Source organism: Prionailurus viverrinus, chromosome C2, assembly GCF_022837055.1.
Source record: "Prionailurus viverrinus isolate Anna chromosome C2, UM_Priviv_1.0, whole genome shotgun sequence".
NCBI lineage: Eukaryota > Metazoa > Chordata > Mammalia > Carnivora > Felidae > Prionailurus > Prionailurus viverrinus.
In genome coordinates, this window is record NC_062569.1 from 98,336,411 (window position 1) to 98,354,863 (window position 18,453).

Here is an 18,453-nt window from a genome sequence, read left to right on the forward strand (position 1 = left end):
CACAGTGAATGAGTTTTTAAATAAACAAAATGATTGCAGAGAGTGATAACCTATGAAGAAAATAAAACTGGATGGTGGAGGAAAGAGTGACTTGGGTCAGAAAATATGGATAACGGGATAAAGAATAATGGGGTGCCATTTGAGCTGAGACTCAATGATGAGAAGGGGAAGCCACCATGAAATGATCTGGGGGAAGAGCCTTAGAAGACCAAGTTCCAAAGCCCCAAACAAGTGTGGCTTGATAAAGGCATAGATAGAAGACAAGTGTCTGGATCCTAGTAAGAGTTTATGTGTGTCATGTTAATTTGAGATCCATGTTTGTGTCTGTGTGAGAGTGTTAGTGGGAACAGCGCATAAGGATAGCCTTCTGTATGTATGTCTTTATGATCAGATTTTCAAAACTGAAATGTGTCTGAGCTAAAATGAGAGTGATTGAACTGATCGTATTGGAATCAATTTTTTGTTGAGTCCAAGGGAAGACCATGGAGAGATGTGTGGATAAGAATAAGAAAAGAGAGAAAGCATTGAGATAGAGTTTTGGAGAAATTGGAGATTAGCATTCGTTGTTTGGCTCCCAGACCATGTAGATTTCAATTACATGAACACCTTAACATATTATAGGCCTCAATAAATGTTTGCCAAATCAATGTATACTGGTTTAAAATCTTATCTGATTGGATTGGAGGGTAAAATTTCTTTATTATTTGGAAGACAGAATACACAACGCAACCAGATTATGGAAGACTTTATAAACCAAACACATTGATATTCTACGTGATTGGGAATCATTACAGGAAATAAGGTAATGGCTAGATGATTTCCTAATATTTGTTTTATTATGGCATATAGGATGAGTTAGAGACAAAAGTTGCTGAAGATGTTATTTTATTTTGACCAGGTTTTCATTCCCAGCCTGACTTGGCTGCTTTGGAATCAATTACTTCATAAAAATCCCTGGGTCTAATGAAGAAAAGCTGCCTCAGTTACCAAGGTTCTTTCTTGTTCTGCATTCTTGCATCTATATTCCTGTTAGCCTTGTGTTGTGCTTTTTTTTCCTGTTTATCTGATCTTTAACCATTTTTAGGACTCTGAACATTCTGCCTTATTTTGCCCTTTTATATTTGTATCTCACTAGTACCTGCTTAATTGCATTTATGTGTGAGGGATAATTGAATAAAAATTAAATGGAACAAATTTTTAACTGAAAACTCTTCTGTACAAACTATAAAAATGGAATTTTTTTCTTTGTGTCTTTCTTTTCTTCTTTCCTTCCTTCCCTCCCCTCTCTCTCTCGCTCTTTCCCTTTCTTCCTCTCTTTCTCTCTTCCTTTATTCCTTTCTTACCAGCCTTTGCTCTTTATGGGACTACACGAAATATTAAGGTTGGTGCACTGAAAGCAGATGAGACAAGTTTGTCGATATCTCTGGGAGCTCTCAATCCGTCAGTGAGAAGGATATGCCGAGGAAATGTTCATGTTGTTGCAGCTAACTTAGCCACTGGAGCATCTCGTAGGCCCTTACCTTTGGGAACTGTGATTATGACACTATGGGCCATTCATCCTGTTGTCTTGGTTGGCCTTTAGACTGTACAATCATTGAATTTTGTATCTCACTGGAATTTTTTCCAAAAAGGAAATGAAGGGTCAGATTTTATTGTAGGATTCCACATTTAGTGACATAGTGACATTTTATTTTTTTCCATCTGGGCATTTAAGTGAAGAGCAGTATATAATTGCCAGCTGCACACAGGTGGTGCCAGTTTTGTCAGCAACCTAGGAACAACTCCTCAAATGTTTATGTCTGGGAAAACCAGTATGAATGTGTCTTGCATGGTAGTGAATACTATATTGTGTTAAATACACAACCACGCAAGAAAACCCATCAGCTCATGACACTGGAAACGTAATATTGTTTGCAGAAGTGCAGACTGAGTGGCCAGACTGTGAATGCATCCTGGTTCTGCCATTCAGTAGAGAGGCGATCTTTGGTGAATCACATAATCTCTCTATGCCTTAGTTTAAATGTCAGTAAAATGTGGAAAATGACATCTGGTATCTAGTTACCCATCACCTAGAGTTTTTGTGAGGTGTAAATAAGTAAATACACATAAAGTACTTAGAATAAAACCTCACTACAGGGAATGTTTATGTATGTGCAATTATCTGATAATTTTTAGAAGTAAAGGTGAACGTTAAATAGCTTTCTCTCTGACACTGCCTCCTCTAAGAGTTAAAAAAGTGTAAGAAAATTGTTGCCGCTTCTAGAATGTGGAATGATTTGAAAACAGTACTATTTTGTTTTAAAGCTCAAACTCTGGTAGTGCAATTATCCTAAAAGGAAACATACTTAACCTTTAACCAAGACTAAATTAAGCAGAGTTGTTTTTACACTCCCCTTTTAGAGGAAAGGAAACAAATCATAAGAAAGTACTTCACTATTAAAGATGTCTTCAAAAAGCAACTTTAAACATCCTTGTTCTGCCTGGGATCACTGTACAATTTGTCTGTACAATTGTCTGTACAATCTCCAGTGTGTATGCATTTACAATTTTATAAAATTCTAAGGCACATGATCTTTTTGTGGGTCCCTGGACTCCTGGAAACATATAAAATTTTGAGAACATGTACACTTTTCTAGAGAAAGAGATCCTTGGTTTTCTATCATCCTCTCAGAGGGGCTTATGACCACCCCCCCCCCAAAGATTAAGGGCCATCCTCTATGGCAGTATAAATTTTTCATCTTTAATGAAGAAAAAATTATAAAGCCCTATTTACCAAGGCAGGGAAATCTGCTAGTACATCTTAGGTTTTTAGTTAAAAGAATCAAAACAGGGGCGCCTGGGTGGCGCAGTCAGTTAAGCGTCCGACTTCAGCCAGGTCACGATCTCCCGGTCCGTGAGTTCGAGCCCCGCGTCAGGCTCTGGGCTGATGGCTGGGAGCCTGGAGCCTGTTTCCAATTCTGTGTCTCCCTCTCTCTCTGCCCCTCCCCCGTTCATGCTCTGTCTCTCTCTGTCCCAAAAATAAAAACAAACAAACAAACAAAAAACGTTGAGATAAAAGAATCAAAACAAAAACTTTATTTTCTCTGGTGAACACTTAGCTAGCCAGAAATTTAATTAGCTGGCCTTCCAGGGAATCAGTATTTACTTGTGTCAAGCAGCAGTCATTCTTAGCTGAGCTAGTATTTTGTCCAGAGAAAATGATAAATTTTATTTACTGTTCATTCTTTATTTCCTTATAGTTTCAGAATTATTAACATTTTCCATAGTTTTATAGTGGTATATTTCTTATGATATGCTTAGGAGCAAGAACATTATATAAATGCTCCAAAGCCAGTATTCTATCAATCTCATTAATATAATTTAGAAGAGAACATTTCTACTCATTGTGTTGAAATGTATTGTGGAGTAGGGTATTTGAAAGAGGACAATGGACAATTAGAAAAAAGGAAATTTTATTGACCTCTGAAATCTTAAAAATGTGTTGTATTTCTAATGCACTTATGCAAATGTTTAAATTCACACTTACTTTGATGTTTTTAAATTGCTTTTATTAAAATGGCTTAATAGAATATTTTAAAATAATTGATTATGGGTTCTTAGAAAGGGTACACATTCCAAGCTCAAAAACTTTAAAGTTTTTAGTGGAAGGAGATTAAATAATTCAGAAATGCATTCTGTTTACCTCTTAATAATTAAGCAGGTTAGACGGTGTACTTTTTATAGTCATTGAGTTTTAATTTATTTATTTGTTGGTGTGTTGGTTTTTAAGAATTTATTTAAGGCATTCTGCTATTGGGAAATAAAAATGAACGGAGTAAAGCTGCACATAATAAAGGAAAGGGGTTGGGTTACTTTTAAAGAGACAAGTGACAAAAAAAGAAATTGATTGGATTTCAGGGTTAAAAGAAGTGTTTAGTACATAATCTTTCTGAACTTTTCCCCTCTGTTTGGAAGAGAAACTGAAATACCTAACAGCAACTATGACTGAGTCAAGTGAATAGTCTTTTGTTGTTGCCCTAGAGGCTGGTTCAGTGGAATTTGATTTGATCTTAGATGGCTTCATTATGGAGTTTGGCCAGGTCACTTTTATGGATTCTTGGAGACGTCTACCATAGAACTTATCAGATTCTTCGGTGCTTTAAAAACTCTGGTAATATCCTAAGCCAGAATGAATACCTTCATTCTGAGAAGCACCATCATGGGCTAGAACTGAAGTAGCCTTTTCCTGTCTTCGAGGGACTGCATCTTGTCCTCTTAACCATGTATGTACAGGTTCTTTCTGAAGCTTTTTAGGGATTATAAATTGGTTTTCATTTTTCATTTTTGATGAGATACAACCAAACTTCATACCTAAATTTTTATTTAATGAGGAAGACTTGTTTTCTATGATTATTGGTAGAGAATAGCCTTTAGCAGTTTCTATTTATTTTGTTCTAAGTTATCATTGCTTGCTTTTTATTTTTACTTATTTGAAATTGTAACTATAATGGTTCTATCACTGAAATTGATGCATGTTTTATCTGTTTTCTCTTATAATAGTATGTTTACTATATAAATATACCCTCAAACTTCTCAAGTTTTCTTCATTCCACTCTGTGTATTTCTTTGAAAATTTGGTTAAAGGTGTGATCGATTAAAGTTTGGCTTCCAGAAATCTAATAGATACCATTACAAGTGGTTGCTGTTTTTGCCAAATCTTATTTTTCTTTCCTTTGTTTTTCCTTTCTTTTTTCTTTATTCTCTTTCTTCCCTCCCTCCTCACTCCATCTTCTTTCCTTCCATCCTTACTTTTTTTTTTTTTTTTTTTTAAGTCTATGCAGCTTATAGAGGTAAACTTCTAGGGACAAATAGACTTTTTCAACAAGCTTACTTAACATTTCGGAAATCTAGTAATATATTATCTAATCTTTTTTCTGCAACATAGACTAGGACTTGTTTTAGTGACTTTTATGTTTATAAAAAGTAATTTGTGTTTATTGTAGAAAATTTGGAAAGAAATCACAAGAAGAAAAATATCTGCCATAATGTTACTCTCTGAGATCAGTACTAGGAATAATTTAGTGTATAGGTCCTTACATGCTTTTCTAATGCATAAATGCTTTTTCTGATACATATATACATACATACAAAAGATCTACATTTATTTACTCATATTATCAAACATTGTGCATAGTCTATATACATATATATCATACGAAAAAATTATTAAAAATTGGGGCACCTGGGTGGCTCAGGCAATTAAGCATCCAACTTTGGCTCAGGTCATGATCTCCTGGTTCTCAAGCCCCGCATCAGGCTCTGCTGACAGCTCAGAGCTTGGATCCTGCTTCAGATTCTGCATCTCCCTCTCTCTGTGCTCCTCCCCCACTCATGCTCTGTCTCTGATCTCTGTCTCTCTCTCTCTCTCTCTCAAAAATAAGTAAACATTAAAAAAATTTAAAAGCATTGTTAAAAATTGTTACTTATTCATACCATTTTGCAACCTGTTTATTTTAAGTTTATTTATTTATTTTTGAAAGAGAGTGCATGTGCACACGCACACACAGTTGGGGAGTGGCAGAGAGTGAGAATGGATGCTGGGCTCCATGTGGGGCTGGATGCAGGGCCAGAACTTATAGCTGGTGAAATCATGACCTGAGCTGAAATCAAGAGTCAGACGCTTAACTGACTGAGCTACCAGTCACCCCTGCAACCTGCTTTTTAAGCTTCATGATGCTTTGTAAATTTTCACTTGCTGTATTTAATGAAAGCTTATTATTGTATCACATATTACTTATTTAACCAGTTCACTGTTATGGAATATTTAGGCTATTTTTTTGCATTTTTCAGTACAGATTAATTATTAAAGAATATTCATTACAGATAATTATCTATTATAGATTAATATTATTTTATATATCTTAGCTTGTATATCTTTTATTGTGAATTTCCTATTCATTTGAAAAAATGAGATATTTCTTTCACTTATTTATTTACTAAGATTAACTCTATGATGTCATATACATTAAAAAAATATTTACCCTTTTTGTTGGCCTCAGTTTTATTCAAGATATTTTTTGACTTTGAAAAATTTTTAATTTTAAGTAGTCAAATTCATAAATCTTTATGCTTAGGTTATAATCTACTACTGATTATGTGGCTTAAAACATCTTCTCACCTTGGAGTTCAGAAAATTATATACATATGTTTTCTTTTTTTAATTTACATCCAAGTTAGTTAGCGTATAGTGCAACAATAATTTCAAGAGTAGGTAGATTCTTTAATGCCCCTTACCCATTTAGTCTATCCGCCCCCCACAACCCCTACAGTAACCCTCTGTTTGTTCTCCATATTTAAGAGTCTCTTATGTTTTGTCCCCCTCCCTGTTTTTATATTATTTTTGTTTCCCTTCCCTTGTGTTCATATGTTTTGTATCTTAAAGCCCTCATATGACTGAAGTCATATGATATTTGTCTTTCTCTGACTAATTTCGCTTAGCATAATACTCTCTAGTTCCACGTACGTAGTTGCAAATGGCAAGATTTCATTTTTTTTGATTGCCGAGTAATACTCCATTGTGTGTGTGTGTGTATACATATATACATATATATATATATATATATCACATCTTTATCCATTCAGGTATGTTTTCTTTTTTTTTTAATTTTTTAATTTTTTTTTTTTTTTTTTTTTTTTTTTTTTGAGAAAGAGAGACATAGTGCAAGTGGGGGAGGGACACAGAGAGAGAGGGAGACACAGAATCCAAAGCAGGCTCCCGGCTCTGAGCTGTCAGCACAGAGCCCGATGCTGGGCTCTAACCCACAGACCATGAGATCATGACCTGAGCTGAAGTCGGAGGCTTAACTGACTGAGCCACCCAGGCACCCTTATAGATATGTTTTCTTACAGCTCTTTGATTACTTATTATATTCAGATGTATCAATCTGATTTATATTTTGGTGCTTGGGAGGAGGTAGAGAAAAATCTCAACACTGTGAAAATGCTACCCCATACTAGAGTCCCTATGGTCTGTTCCACTAGTCTGTCTCTAACACTGCCTGTACCACACCATCACTTATTTCAGTCTTTGGTAAAAACTCACCTTGTTCTCTACTCATTTACTGCAGAGTCAAAACCTAACACTTGATATTTTTTCTGTTGTAACCTCCTATTTTATTTTATTGTTTTGTTTTGTTTTAAAATTTGAACTAACTTTAAAGCATCAGAACTACTAAAGTTAATTTTAGTCCAATTTCGTTAAATAAAGATTTATCGAATATTTGCTATATACCAGTCCCTGTGCTTGTTTTAGGAAGACATAAAGAAGTGGAAGCCTGTGTGGTAGAGTCCTTGCGCTAGAAAAATGTATTAATCTGACGGAGGCAAACAGAGCATGTAAATGGTCAAGATAGTGGCCTAATATTGGTAACTTCATTTTTATTCTGATTCTTTTTACTCTTTTTTTAAAATCTATGACTTATTGACTCTAGACATTGTATAACTTTTTCCTTCTTATCTTTCTTTTAAATCCAGAAGAGATTAAGTGACAGTGATTTAACAGAGTCAGATTGACTCAGCCATATGAAATATGATGACTTTATATATAGTCTGTTACTATTTCTAATTAATGAAATGATAATTGTGTCTTCCTGTTTTCAGTTCTATAAATTTTTATTGAATATTTGGTAGGCATTATTTAAGGAGCTATAGGGAAAGAAAAATGAATGTCTGACAAATTTATAATTTAGTGGGGAAATTCATTATTTATAAAAAATAAGAGCAATATAATAAAATAATAGTTATTGAGAGTATTGTTTGCTGTGTGCATTGTAGAAAGCAAGGTAATATGTACTAACTTGTTTACCTCTTGTAATAACCTGTAATAGTCCTCCAGATAGTTTTTTGACCCTCTCACTTCATGCACACTTTTCCTTATTGTCACCTCCTCTGAGAAGCTTTCCTGTGCAAACCTATTTAAAATATAAGCCCATGTAACTCTCAATGCTGTTACCTTGTGGTTTGTACTCACAGTACTAGCTATATGACATTATAAGTTTCACAGCTTATTTGCTTGTTTTCCACTGCTAGAATGAATACTGAATGGAAGACTAAACAATGGGTTGTAAATGTTTAGAGTTGCAAAACAGCAAAGTTTAATATACAAAATTCAGCTTCTTTAAGCCTAAATTTCTTTATCTGTAAATGGATATAGACCTAGTGCCTGTCTCATAGGTTGGTCAAGCTGTTCATTCTTTCATTTGGTAAATATTTATTGATCTTCATATGTGGCAGACACTCATTGTGAAATTGGGAATACGGTGAAAAATACAGTGTCTGCCGTTATGGCACTTCCATTCTAGTGGGGGGGACAATAGGTAAATTAAAATTACTTTTATAATATATCATGTAATGGCCAAATTAGTTTTCTCCAAATTAAATTTCCCGACCTCATTTCTACAATCTGAACATTTTTTCCCTGTTCTTTGTTATCCTCTGTTTATCCATGATGACTGGTTCTGATCTCATTCCTCCTAAAAGATTCTAATTTTCAGTGCCTCTTCTAAAGTTTGGTGGTGTTGGGGCGCCTGGGGGGCGCAGTCAGTTAAGCGTCCGACTTCAGCCGGGTCACGATCTCGCGGTCCGTGAGTTCGAGCTCCGCGTCAGGCTCTGGGCTGATGGCTCGGAGCCTGGAGCCTGCTTCCGATTCTGTGTCTCCCTCTCTCTCTGCCCCTCCCCTGTTCATGCTCTGTCTCTCTCTGTCCCAAAAATAAATAAACGTTGAAAATAAAATAAAATAAAATAAAGTTTGGTGTTGCAGAATAACTGTATTACTCATGTATCCTGACTATGACAGGGATATCATCTTCCTTTTCTCTATCCCATTTATCAGTACAGCTTAAACTCAGGTTTGTTTTAGTTTACTAGTATACTTTGTTATTTAGTTCTTTGTTTTCCCTTCATAAAATATTACTTATGCATATTAAATATCCAATCAATTAACCTTAGATCTTTCTCATTTTAATATGTTGTTTTTGTTGCATTTTTGTTTTTTTGTTTTTTGTTTGTTTGTTTGTTTGTTTGTTTTTACTGTACATGCACTGGCTGATAGGATTGGCTCATGTTCATGTATGCGTTTCCATTAGTAAAACTGCTTTTGAGACTTTGAATGGCTGAATCTCTGTGGAGATTATTAGTTAATATGACATCAAGGTCATCATTGAAATTTCATAGCAAATTTGGAGGGATAGCTTTCCGAGGACGTAAAATATCAAGTTCAATTTTTAATAGGAGAGTTGTTTCTAGTTAATTTTTTTTATATTCAAACTCACTAAATTGGCTTTAAAGGCACCTCAACATCCTGCCTGCTTGACTGCTCCCAGTCTCAGCTTTGATTCTATACTATCATATACATTTGGATGGAAAGCAGTGTAAAAGTGACTCATCCATTTGTTTGACATCCCTGACTCCAAATCTGAGTAGGACCCTATAATCATAGCTTTCTTGCTGAGACAGGAAACATAAAGCCATGTTCTAATGTCAGTGCATTAGGTACTGTGCACCAGTTTGAGCTATATTGGACATGTTAGCCTCTGGTCCCTTTTTTCTTCCATCCATTTACTTTTTATTCTCTGGATTATCTTCCCTTATGCAAATCTCTTTTACCTCATTCATTGTTTTGGGGATAGCGCCTGTGTTTTATCTTTGAATTTTTCCTAACTCATTAGTACTTACCAACATATTGTACACAGCAGATCTTTGCAAAATCTCTGATAATGAAGAATAAACAAATACAGGGGATAAAAACTATTTGGTATTAGTTTTTATTTATAAAAACATAAGTGTAAAAACCTTTAATTGTGTAAATTAAGAAATCCTGGTCTACATCTAAGCCCTGTACACACAGTGACTTAAATTGTGTATTCGTGCCACACTTTACTATGTACTTGTACTGCATATACACAAATGTATGTGTTAGCCTTTATTTTTCTTTTGAAAACTGTAGATATTAGTTGACATACACAAATTCAGCTATATACTTCTCATGACTGGTCATAAATATGCTATGGAAATGTAAATTGTTTCCTTGAAGATTTTTAATTTTAAGTATTTTCTTTTTACAGTCACACAAAAAGAAGTATTAAGAATTGCCCTTTGAGACTCTGAAGGCTGAAGGTAATGTCCAGTGATATTTTCTTGAATGGGTTTTATCTTCTTGAAAAGTTTCTTAATATTTAAGGTCTTGTGTTTACTGTATCAGGTCTTTCCTTTATTGCCCCTTAACACATTAAATATCTTTTTCTATGTCTACCTAAAAATAAACTAAAATTATAAGTCAAAAAAGAAGAACCCTTGTGTTATCTCAGAATGTCTCAGCCTAATTGGGTGTTGCTATACCTCTTCTTCCTTCTCTGTGAGAATGTATGATGGCCCTTCCCTGGTTTTGAAATCAGTTGGGAACTCTTCTGATTTTTTACCTTGCCCTTTTCTTAAATAGATTGGCTCAAACCCAAGAAGTCAGCACCCATTCCTTCTCAGGAAGAGCTTTACAACTAACTATAAGTGATAAAATGCATTTGTTGCGGGCAACAAAACTGTACGCGAAACCATGCAGATGAGATTTAGTGGCTACTCATAGCGAGAAGTCCAGAATTTCAGGCAAGAAGTTTACAATAGACTTGCGTTGCTGCATTGTGTGTAAAGAGCTCATAGGGATTGAAGAAGGTTTCTGAGACAAGAGGGGGCTGTAATTACTTTGCTTCTTACATGCATGGTTAGATCTTCCAGCGAGAATAACATGGTAGGGTAATTTATTATAGAAGAGTAAATCACGGATTACATTGGAGGGGGATGGGGCGCTGCAATCCAACCATCAGTTTTGTGAATACATACACTTAAGCATGTGTGATAGCTTGTTTTTAATTTCTTTACACCAGTGCACACCTCAAACATTCCGTTTAGCAGTGGGATATGCAAATTGTTCCAAATGCAGCAGCAGTACTTTCACCTGAATGTCAAAACTGTCAGAGAGCTTTAAATCAAATCTTTATAACATTTTTAAAAACCAGCCAGCCCCAAGATTGAGGCACCAAACTCACTGCAAAGACTTGATTCCCATACTTTCAAAATGCTCCAGTATGTCAACAGGGTAATGTCAAAGTTCTAATTCACCTGCTTTCTAATTTTAACCTTTTAAGGATTTTATTTTATTTGGCTTAATTATGATATTTTCTACAAATTAATGATAAATGCCTTGATTAATAAAACCAAATGTCAGAGAAAATGACAACTTGATGAAAAATTAATACTCGGCAATATTTTAAGTTACAGAAATATGAAACATGTACTCTTAAACCTCGTACTTCATCAGCCCTTTTTGAAGGTGGGTAGCAGCAGTATTCTTGCACATAAGTTTCTACAGCCACATGTGTAGATGCATTTTGGCAATATAATTGTCAGCTGTTTTTTTTACTAGTAGCTGTTATAGATAGAAATATATTCTTAATTTTCAATCTCTCATTTTCCTCATAATATTATTTATTTTTATTTCACAAAATCAAGGTAAACTATTTTAGGTTAGTTACAGAGGTGAAGCTACCATATTAAGCATCCAAACAGCAATGTGTGTGTGTGTGTGTGTGTGTGTGTGTGTGTGTGTATTTTAAGAGATCTCATGGTATAAGATGTAGTCATTGGTGATTGGATATCTGTTAGACTATTAATTCATTTGGTTATGAACATTTCAGCTGTAATATTTAGAAATTATTCAGTAAGAATATTATATACGAAGGGAGAGCACCTCTGTTTCAAAGGGAAATAGATTTTAATATAGGGATTTACTTTTTTTCAATATTTTTTTCCTGAGGTTTCATTAAAAGACCTGAATGCCAATAAAGAGTTTTAATTTGCCTTTTTTCCTATAAACTGTCGGTTAGATAAAAAAAAACAAAACTAAAGAACAAGAAATATGACTGTTTTTCTTCTTTTACTGGAGATCATGGAGCTAAAAGATTTTTAAAGATTCCGTGTATTTTTCCATCTTCACAAACGTCAGGATGACTTTTGGATATGAATACTTAAATATTCGATTAAATGTTATGCAGAAATGGTACTACACAGGAATTATAGTCTGTGTTGGTTTTTTATTCATATTTCACAGATGAAGCTGCCAGCCAAATGAGGGAAGGCACAATGACCTCTTCTGTGTTGTGCTTTTGTTTGGTTTGGTTGTTCAGGGATAAAAAAAAAACCCACATAATACACTGTCAGTGAAATGGACACACTTTGACCATCTGTTCACATAACGACATGATGGTCATACCTATCAACAGAAATTTCTGCCAACTAATGTTAAAATCACTTTTTGGGGATAATATGTTGGGAATTTCTACATAGGTGTTTCAGGCCTGTTGCTTTGCAAAGGAAGATAAATAGACATAAATATTGGTCAGCATCTTTTCCTAAGGGAAAACATTCTCGCATAGAGATTTCTAGTACTGTTTAAAATTGGAGATGGATTGTGCTGAATCTTCCTCTAGCTGGATATAGGTTTTATTGTTTTTGTGTATTGCCTGGTTCCAGACATCCAGTCTGTACTGGCAAAGCTGCTTGATGAGTAGAGGCCACCAACATCGCTGCCCTGACTGCTTACATACCTGCCATGAATAATAGATTTGTCAGCTAGTTAATCACTGCATTGTAACTGTCTCTGTTCCTTCTTAGCAGATCACTGCCCAGAGAAGTTTAAGTTCCCCTGTAACACAAAGCTTCTATTATGTGTCTATACCTGCATTTATTTGTATACCAAACATCTATTCTTCTTTTTGCAAATACTGATAAATAAGACATGTCACACTTTGTTGACAGTTCTTAAATTACATGTTAAACAACATACTTTTCCCCCTTACTATATTCATCTGCCTTTCACCAATTTACTTCCATGTATGTACCAATTAACTTTTATTCATTAGTAATGGGATTTGGTCAAGGAAATACTAACAGCTACCTCACAATTCACAGTTTTATAAGTTTCTCGTTGAGATTCTAATTATTTGGGGTGAGTACTATAAGAGAATGTCATCCTTTCCCCAAAAATGTTTATGAACAAAGGAGATAGACTAAAACCCAAAATAATCTTAAAAGGCTCTTGCTTGATGTTGCATTGTTTCTAGAAATGAGAACAATTGACCTAATGTTATACAGTTAGAATCTTTAATTTCAGGGAGTTGGAGTTGATAATTTAAACTTGATGCTGGTGTTAACACATACAATGATCATCTAATGTTCTTTGAAGAATTTTATGGAATATTAAATCTGTTAGACTGTCTCTTATCCTACAGAAAAAAAAACCCTGAAAATAAATATATTTCCTAATGGAGTTAAAATACATAAATTTCCAGTTTCAGTATTTATAATTTGACCATATCTTCTCTCTAAATGACTTTTAGCCCCTTTGGAAATTGTGTTCTCTCCTTTAAGTTTACACTGCTTTATTCTGCAAGCTCAAGTAATTGAGACCTTACAGGTTTGAAAAGATTAAGGCAGCTTCCAGAGTAGCCTACTATATAACGTAAGTACCAGTTCCTCTGAATAGGATTCATTTACCTTCATTTCCCTTGCAAGCTTGTATTTATTAATGAATAAAATACACTCATGAAACACACTGCTAAATAGATCAGTCAAAAGATACCAAGAAAAACCGTGAACATTGTCCAAGATATGTAGGGGATTTGTGTTTCTTGCCTAAATGATGATTTCATTCTTCCTCCCTATCTACCATCCCTCCTAATATCCAGGTCTCTCTTTGTATCCTTTAGTGATGACAAGATGTTTTTTATTCCTCTAATGAAGTGGGAAGCAGATTAACATGCTTTCTTCTTGGGAATTAGATTACTTATTGTAGTACTGCTCAACATATCTTTGTAATACTCCCCAACCCCTACCCACAACTAATTAGTGACTTTCAGAATTAGGGAAAATCTTGGTTGTGTGGTGGCTCTATATTTACCAGTGATCAAGGAAGTGTTACTAATACACTTGTCAGTATTAAAAAAGAATTAAGTAAATAAAGGGCCAGATGGCCGAGCCCAGGACCTATCAAGAACCCAGTATGTGTGGGCTGGTCCAACGGAATGACAGAAGCACATTACCAGGCTAAGTGGAATCAGAGTTAGGCTTTCACTTATAAGAAAAAGGACGTTTTTCAAATGTGTTTTCTTATGATATAGTGATTTGCATGTTTAGACCTCATTTGTAGTAGTAACATTTGACGGTATATACTTCCCTGTACATCAAGAGCCAGGAATGTTTATATACATCAGAAAAGACTCTGGGAATAGGACATAGTGGCATCAAAGTAAAGCAATTACTATGTAAGCACTTTTGCTGGTCCAGAGAAGAATCCTGCTTTGTTCTCTCATGCAAACCTATGTGTTTACTATTATAACTTACTTATTACATTTTTATTTTAATTGAATATTTATTTCCTCCAATAGACTGTATGGCTTATGATATAAGGAACCTGGTTATGTGGTGGTTTTTATAGTATATGACCAGATGAGGATCAAATAAATATTTTCTTAGTGTTTTGTTATAATAAGAGCATTATAATAGTGGTTATAATAAGATTAATTTAAGCTGAAGAAATTGAGAAAATAAATTCCCTTCCTTTCCTATGAGTTAATTGTCTTTACATGTATGCATATATAAACATCTTGTTTCCTACTGTAATTTCCATATTTTTCATTTTCCATTTATTTTATTTTATCTTGTAACTATGTACCATTGGAAGCTGTTTTAAATCTTTTTGGTTTCTGGGACAGATAGATGGATCAGTGAATTGCTGGGTAGGTAAATTGACCAAATAGAATGTACATGCTTTTAGATTTCTCTCCCCATTGCCACACAAATAATGGAGAGAAGGTTTGCTAACCATAGGCCTCCCATCTTCCTTCTCTCCATGCCTTCTTTCCTACCTCCAGCAAATATTTATTGAATGTCTGCTCTGTGCCAGGAACATCCCAGGTGTTAGATATAACTGCCAAACAATAGAGACATAGTCCTTATTCCTGTGAGGCTTACCGTCTAATAGGAAAATATGATAAACACATAAATAAACATTGCAAACATAGATATGTAATTAAATGACTTATTTTGCTGGACTTCTCAATTCTGGTGTGGGTTAGGGAATTTATAGTGGAGAAATTATCTTCAATGACCGTCCTTATTAATAATAGTAGATCACTTCTAGATTAAAAAAAATGCACAGGCACCTGGGTGGCTTAGTTGGTTAAGCGTCCAACTTTGGCTCGGGTCATGATCTCATGGTTCATGGGTTCAAGCCCCACATCTGGCTCCGTGCTCAGAGCCTGGCATCTGCTTTAGGTTTGTGTCCCACTCTGTACCCCTCGCCTGCTCATGCTCTCTCTCCCTCTCTCTCAAAAATAAATACACATTTAAAAATTTTTTTTTAAAAATGCAGGTTGTTCAAATTGTTTCAGGTTACGTTTTATGGGATGGGTGGCCTTGGAATGAAAATAGATGAAGCAATATTTGCTTTAAAACATAAATAAAATGGTTTTGTAAACCAGGCTTAATATATATGATGTAGGTGTTTTCAAATCTCAGGTTGAAAAATCATGGAAATTTCTAGTATTTTTTAAATTACAAAATATTATTTCTTATAAAGATTGTTTATTAATAGTCCAGAGTTTACCTGTTAATTGGGTTATAGTAATGGTGATAAAATAGTAGCTGATCGAAATGTATATTTTTCCTACTCTCTTTGGACATGTGTGTGGAATATTTTTGTCTTCTGATCAGATTGTTCATTATGCTCGCTTTGGATGTGTGTACTGTTTGGCCTTCAAGCCTTGCATGCCCATTCAAAGGCATTCCAAGTCATTATGCTGGACTTCAGCCTTGTTCAGTAAAAAGGCCATTTCCTCCATCAGCTGTCCACTTGGACATACATCCTTTTTACTCTCAAAAAGATTTTATATGCATTCAGAGTATATTAGATGGATTTGTCAAATTACTCACAGATAATCAGTTTTTTAAAGTTATAATTTGAGCTATGACCTCTCAAACTGTGAATTATAAGGTTTGACCCTTTGGTTCACTGTTTGACACAGCAGCCATTAATTATAGTTTTTAAAGGACATTTTATTTCAGTTAGAATTTGTGTTATGAAAACAGTTTAAGTATTTTTTCTTTAACTTTCAGGAATAAATGCTGACATGTAAATGTATGTGTGTGTTTACATATATATTTATTTATAAATAAATTATTATAAATAAAATATTTATAAATAAATTATTTATTTATTATTTACATATATTTATATAATATATAATAATATATATTTATATATTTAATTTATAATATAAATATATATTTATATTTGAATATGCTATAATATATTGCAAAAGCATGCTATAATCAAGTGTATTTATGCATATTTCTACAAGTATATCAAGTCTGTTATACATACCCATAAAGATTTTTCTATAATAACCTGTGAGTTAACACAAAGATCAGACTTATTTTATATAACTCTGGTATCAGGAGGAGACTGACTTTTTATTTATGTATGTTTATCACAGTGATGGAGACCTTTTTATTATTTGAATCTAGGCTTTTTTCTTTTCCTTAAGCAAGGGTACAGAAGTGGGTACCTACCTATGAGTGGCCAGTGTCTGACAGTAACTTGAAAGTCCTCTAGATGGTTCAAAGTAGCTTGATGGGGAAGAATATAAACTAGTCAGGTGGTTTTCACAGATGTGCATAGCTCAGAGTACTGAGATTTTTCTGAAAAGGACATAGCAGAAAGGTCTGTTTAGTTAAGTGTAGAGAGACATCCAGATGTATGGATCTTTTTCTGATTAAGTATATAGATTAGAATGTATTCTTTTTCTTTTAGACCCATGAGTTTGTGATTTTTAAGGAAATGTTTATCTCTTTTTTTTCTGAAAGCAAAAGTAAAGGCAGTATATACCAACTAAATGTAGAATTTTTAAGAGGTAAAAAATTTATGGAACTAATTCAAAGCAAATTTTTATTTCACTAAGTACATTTGATCATTTTCAGATTTCTCAGGGATATGAATACCAGCTTTTCTCCCCACTAGCTTCGATTAATATATAATCAAACAATCTTTTAGATGGACACATTTTAGGAATTTTATTTTCCCATAGCAAATCATTCATTTTTTGAACTCAATTTAAGGGCTTATAAACACATTATGGGAGTTATGAAATTTGAAAATAGTTTTTAGAGATCAGTAGACTGAGAAAATTTCAGTTTAATTTTCAAGTTTTATACTGACCTCACCATTGTTTGATAAAGATTCACTTTTTCCTATTCTTCATATTACTTAAAAGCTAGTACAGGATGACATTAAAAATTATTTTTAATTAGGTCCCAGTCCAGTTTTTGAGCCCCTAACTTCTAAAGTTCTCTCCTGCTTTTCCCACCTTGCCTCACCTTCTTTCCCTAAGCACATAACTCTTCCTGCCCACACTGCACTGTTTGCTGTCTTAACACGCTATGTCCTGTCATGTTTTATGCCTTTGTTCTTACAGTTCAGTCAGCCTGCTGTGGCCTTTCATGTGGCCCACAAAATGCTGTCTTTACCCTCTAATACAGAGTCAACACATACTTTCTCAGTGTTTCCTTCACATTTGCTCACATAAGTATAACACTTCTAACACTGTCTCATAGTTAGTTTTTAGTGATGCCTGTCTCCTTTCTCAGATGATAAGCTTCTTGAGGGAAGGGAATATGCCTTCTTCATTTTTGTGTTTATCTCAGACCAGGTATTCAATAAATTTTTCTTGAATTGATTTGTCTATCAAGGGAATCAGAGAAACTATATTATCAGTTGTACTCAGAATTTATCTACAACAAAAACATAGCAAAAAGGGATCCTTTAAAAAATATGTGTACTAAGTTTCCTTTGTGTCACTGCATGATTTCCTTTAGGTCTGAGTACTTGTTTTGGTGTTTATTTCTATAGCTCAGTAAGGAAATAAATGTTGTGTTCTATATGCTGGTATGCCTACAGGCATAAAGTTAAGTACAACTTTAAGACAAAAAACATTTATTAGGAAAAAAAAAAGAGGAACAAACCAGTGACTTGTCAAGGCAGTTTCAGATCTTCACATGTGAAATAACATGAAGTCTTAAGAGTGTTTAATGCTCTATGATTTTATAGTAACCATTATTGATGATTGTACTTAGTTTGAAACAGCTTTGTATATGTATAGACTTACCCAGGATCTGAAATTTAGGCAATATTAGCCTCTCAAATGGATCTGTTTGGAAAGCATTATAAAATAATAGCTCCCTGCCCAAAGAAAGATACTGCTGTATTAAGGCTGCACTCATTTAATGGTGTCTCAGCTGAAACAGGTGCCTTACTTGCTTTGTTCTCTAGAAGCAGCTTTATAGATTTAAGCACTGAGTATACAGTACACA

General features: G+C 34.2%; 1 protein-coding gene across 23 annotated transcripts in view; it reads left to right on the forward strand.

The window, feature by feature from the left end:
* ZBTB20 (zinc finger and BTB domain containing 20) overlaps window positions 1-18,453 on the forward strand; it is a 767,438-nt gene that overhangs the window by 143,851 nt on the left and 605,134 nt on the right. For 19 of the 23 annotated variants that reach the window (XM_047874794.1, XM_047874786.1, XM_047874793.1 and 16 more), the window contains one exon: window positions 10,101-10,152. The gene's annotated coding sequence lies outside the window, so the exon portion shown is untranslated. Of the gene's footprint in view, window positions 1-711; window positions 803-7,290; window positions 7,405-10,100; window positions 10,153-18,453 lie in introns of those variants that run through there. The other 4 variants (XM_047874800.1, XM_047874797.1, XM_047874798.1 and 1 more) reach the window with 3 other exon arrangements.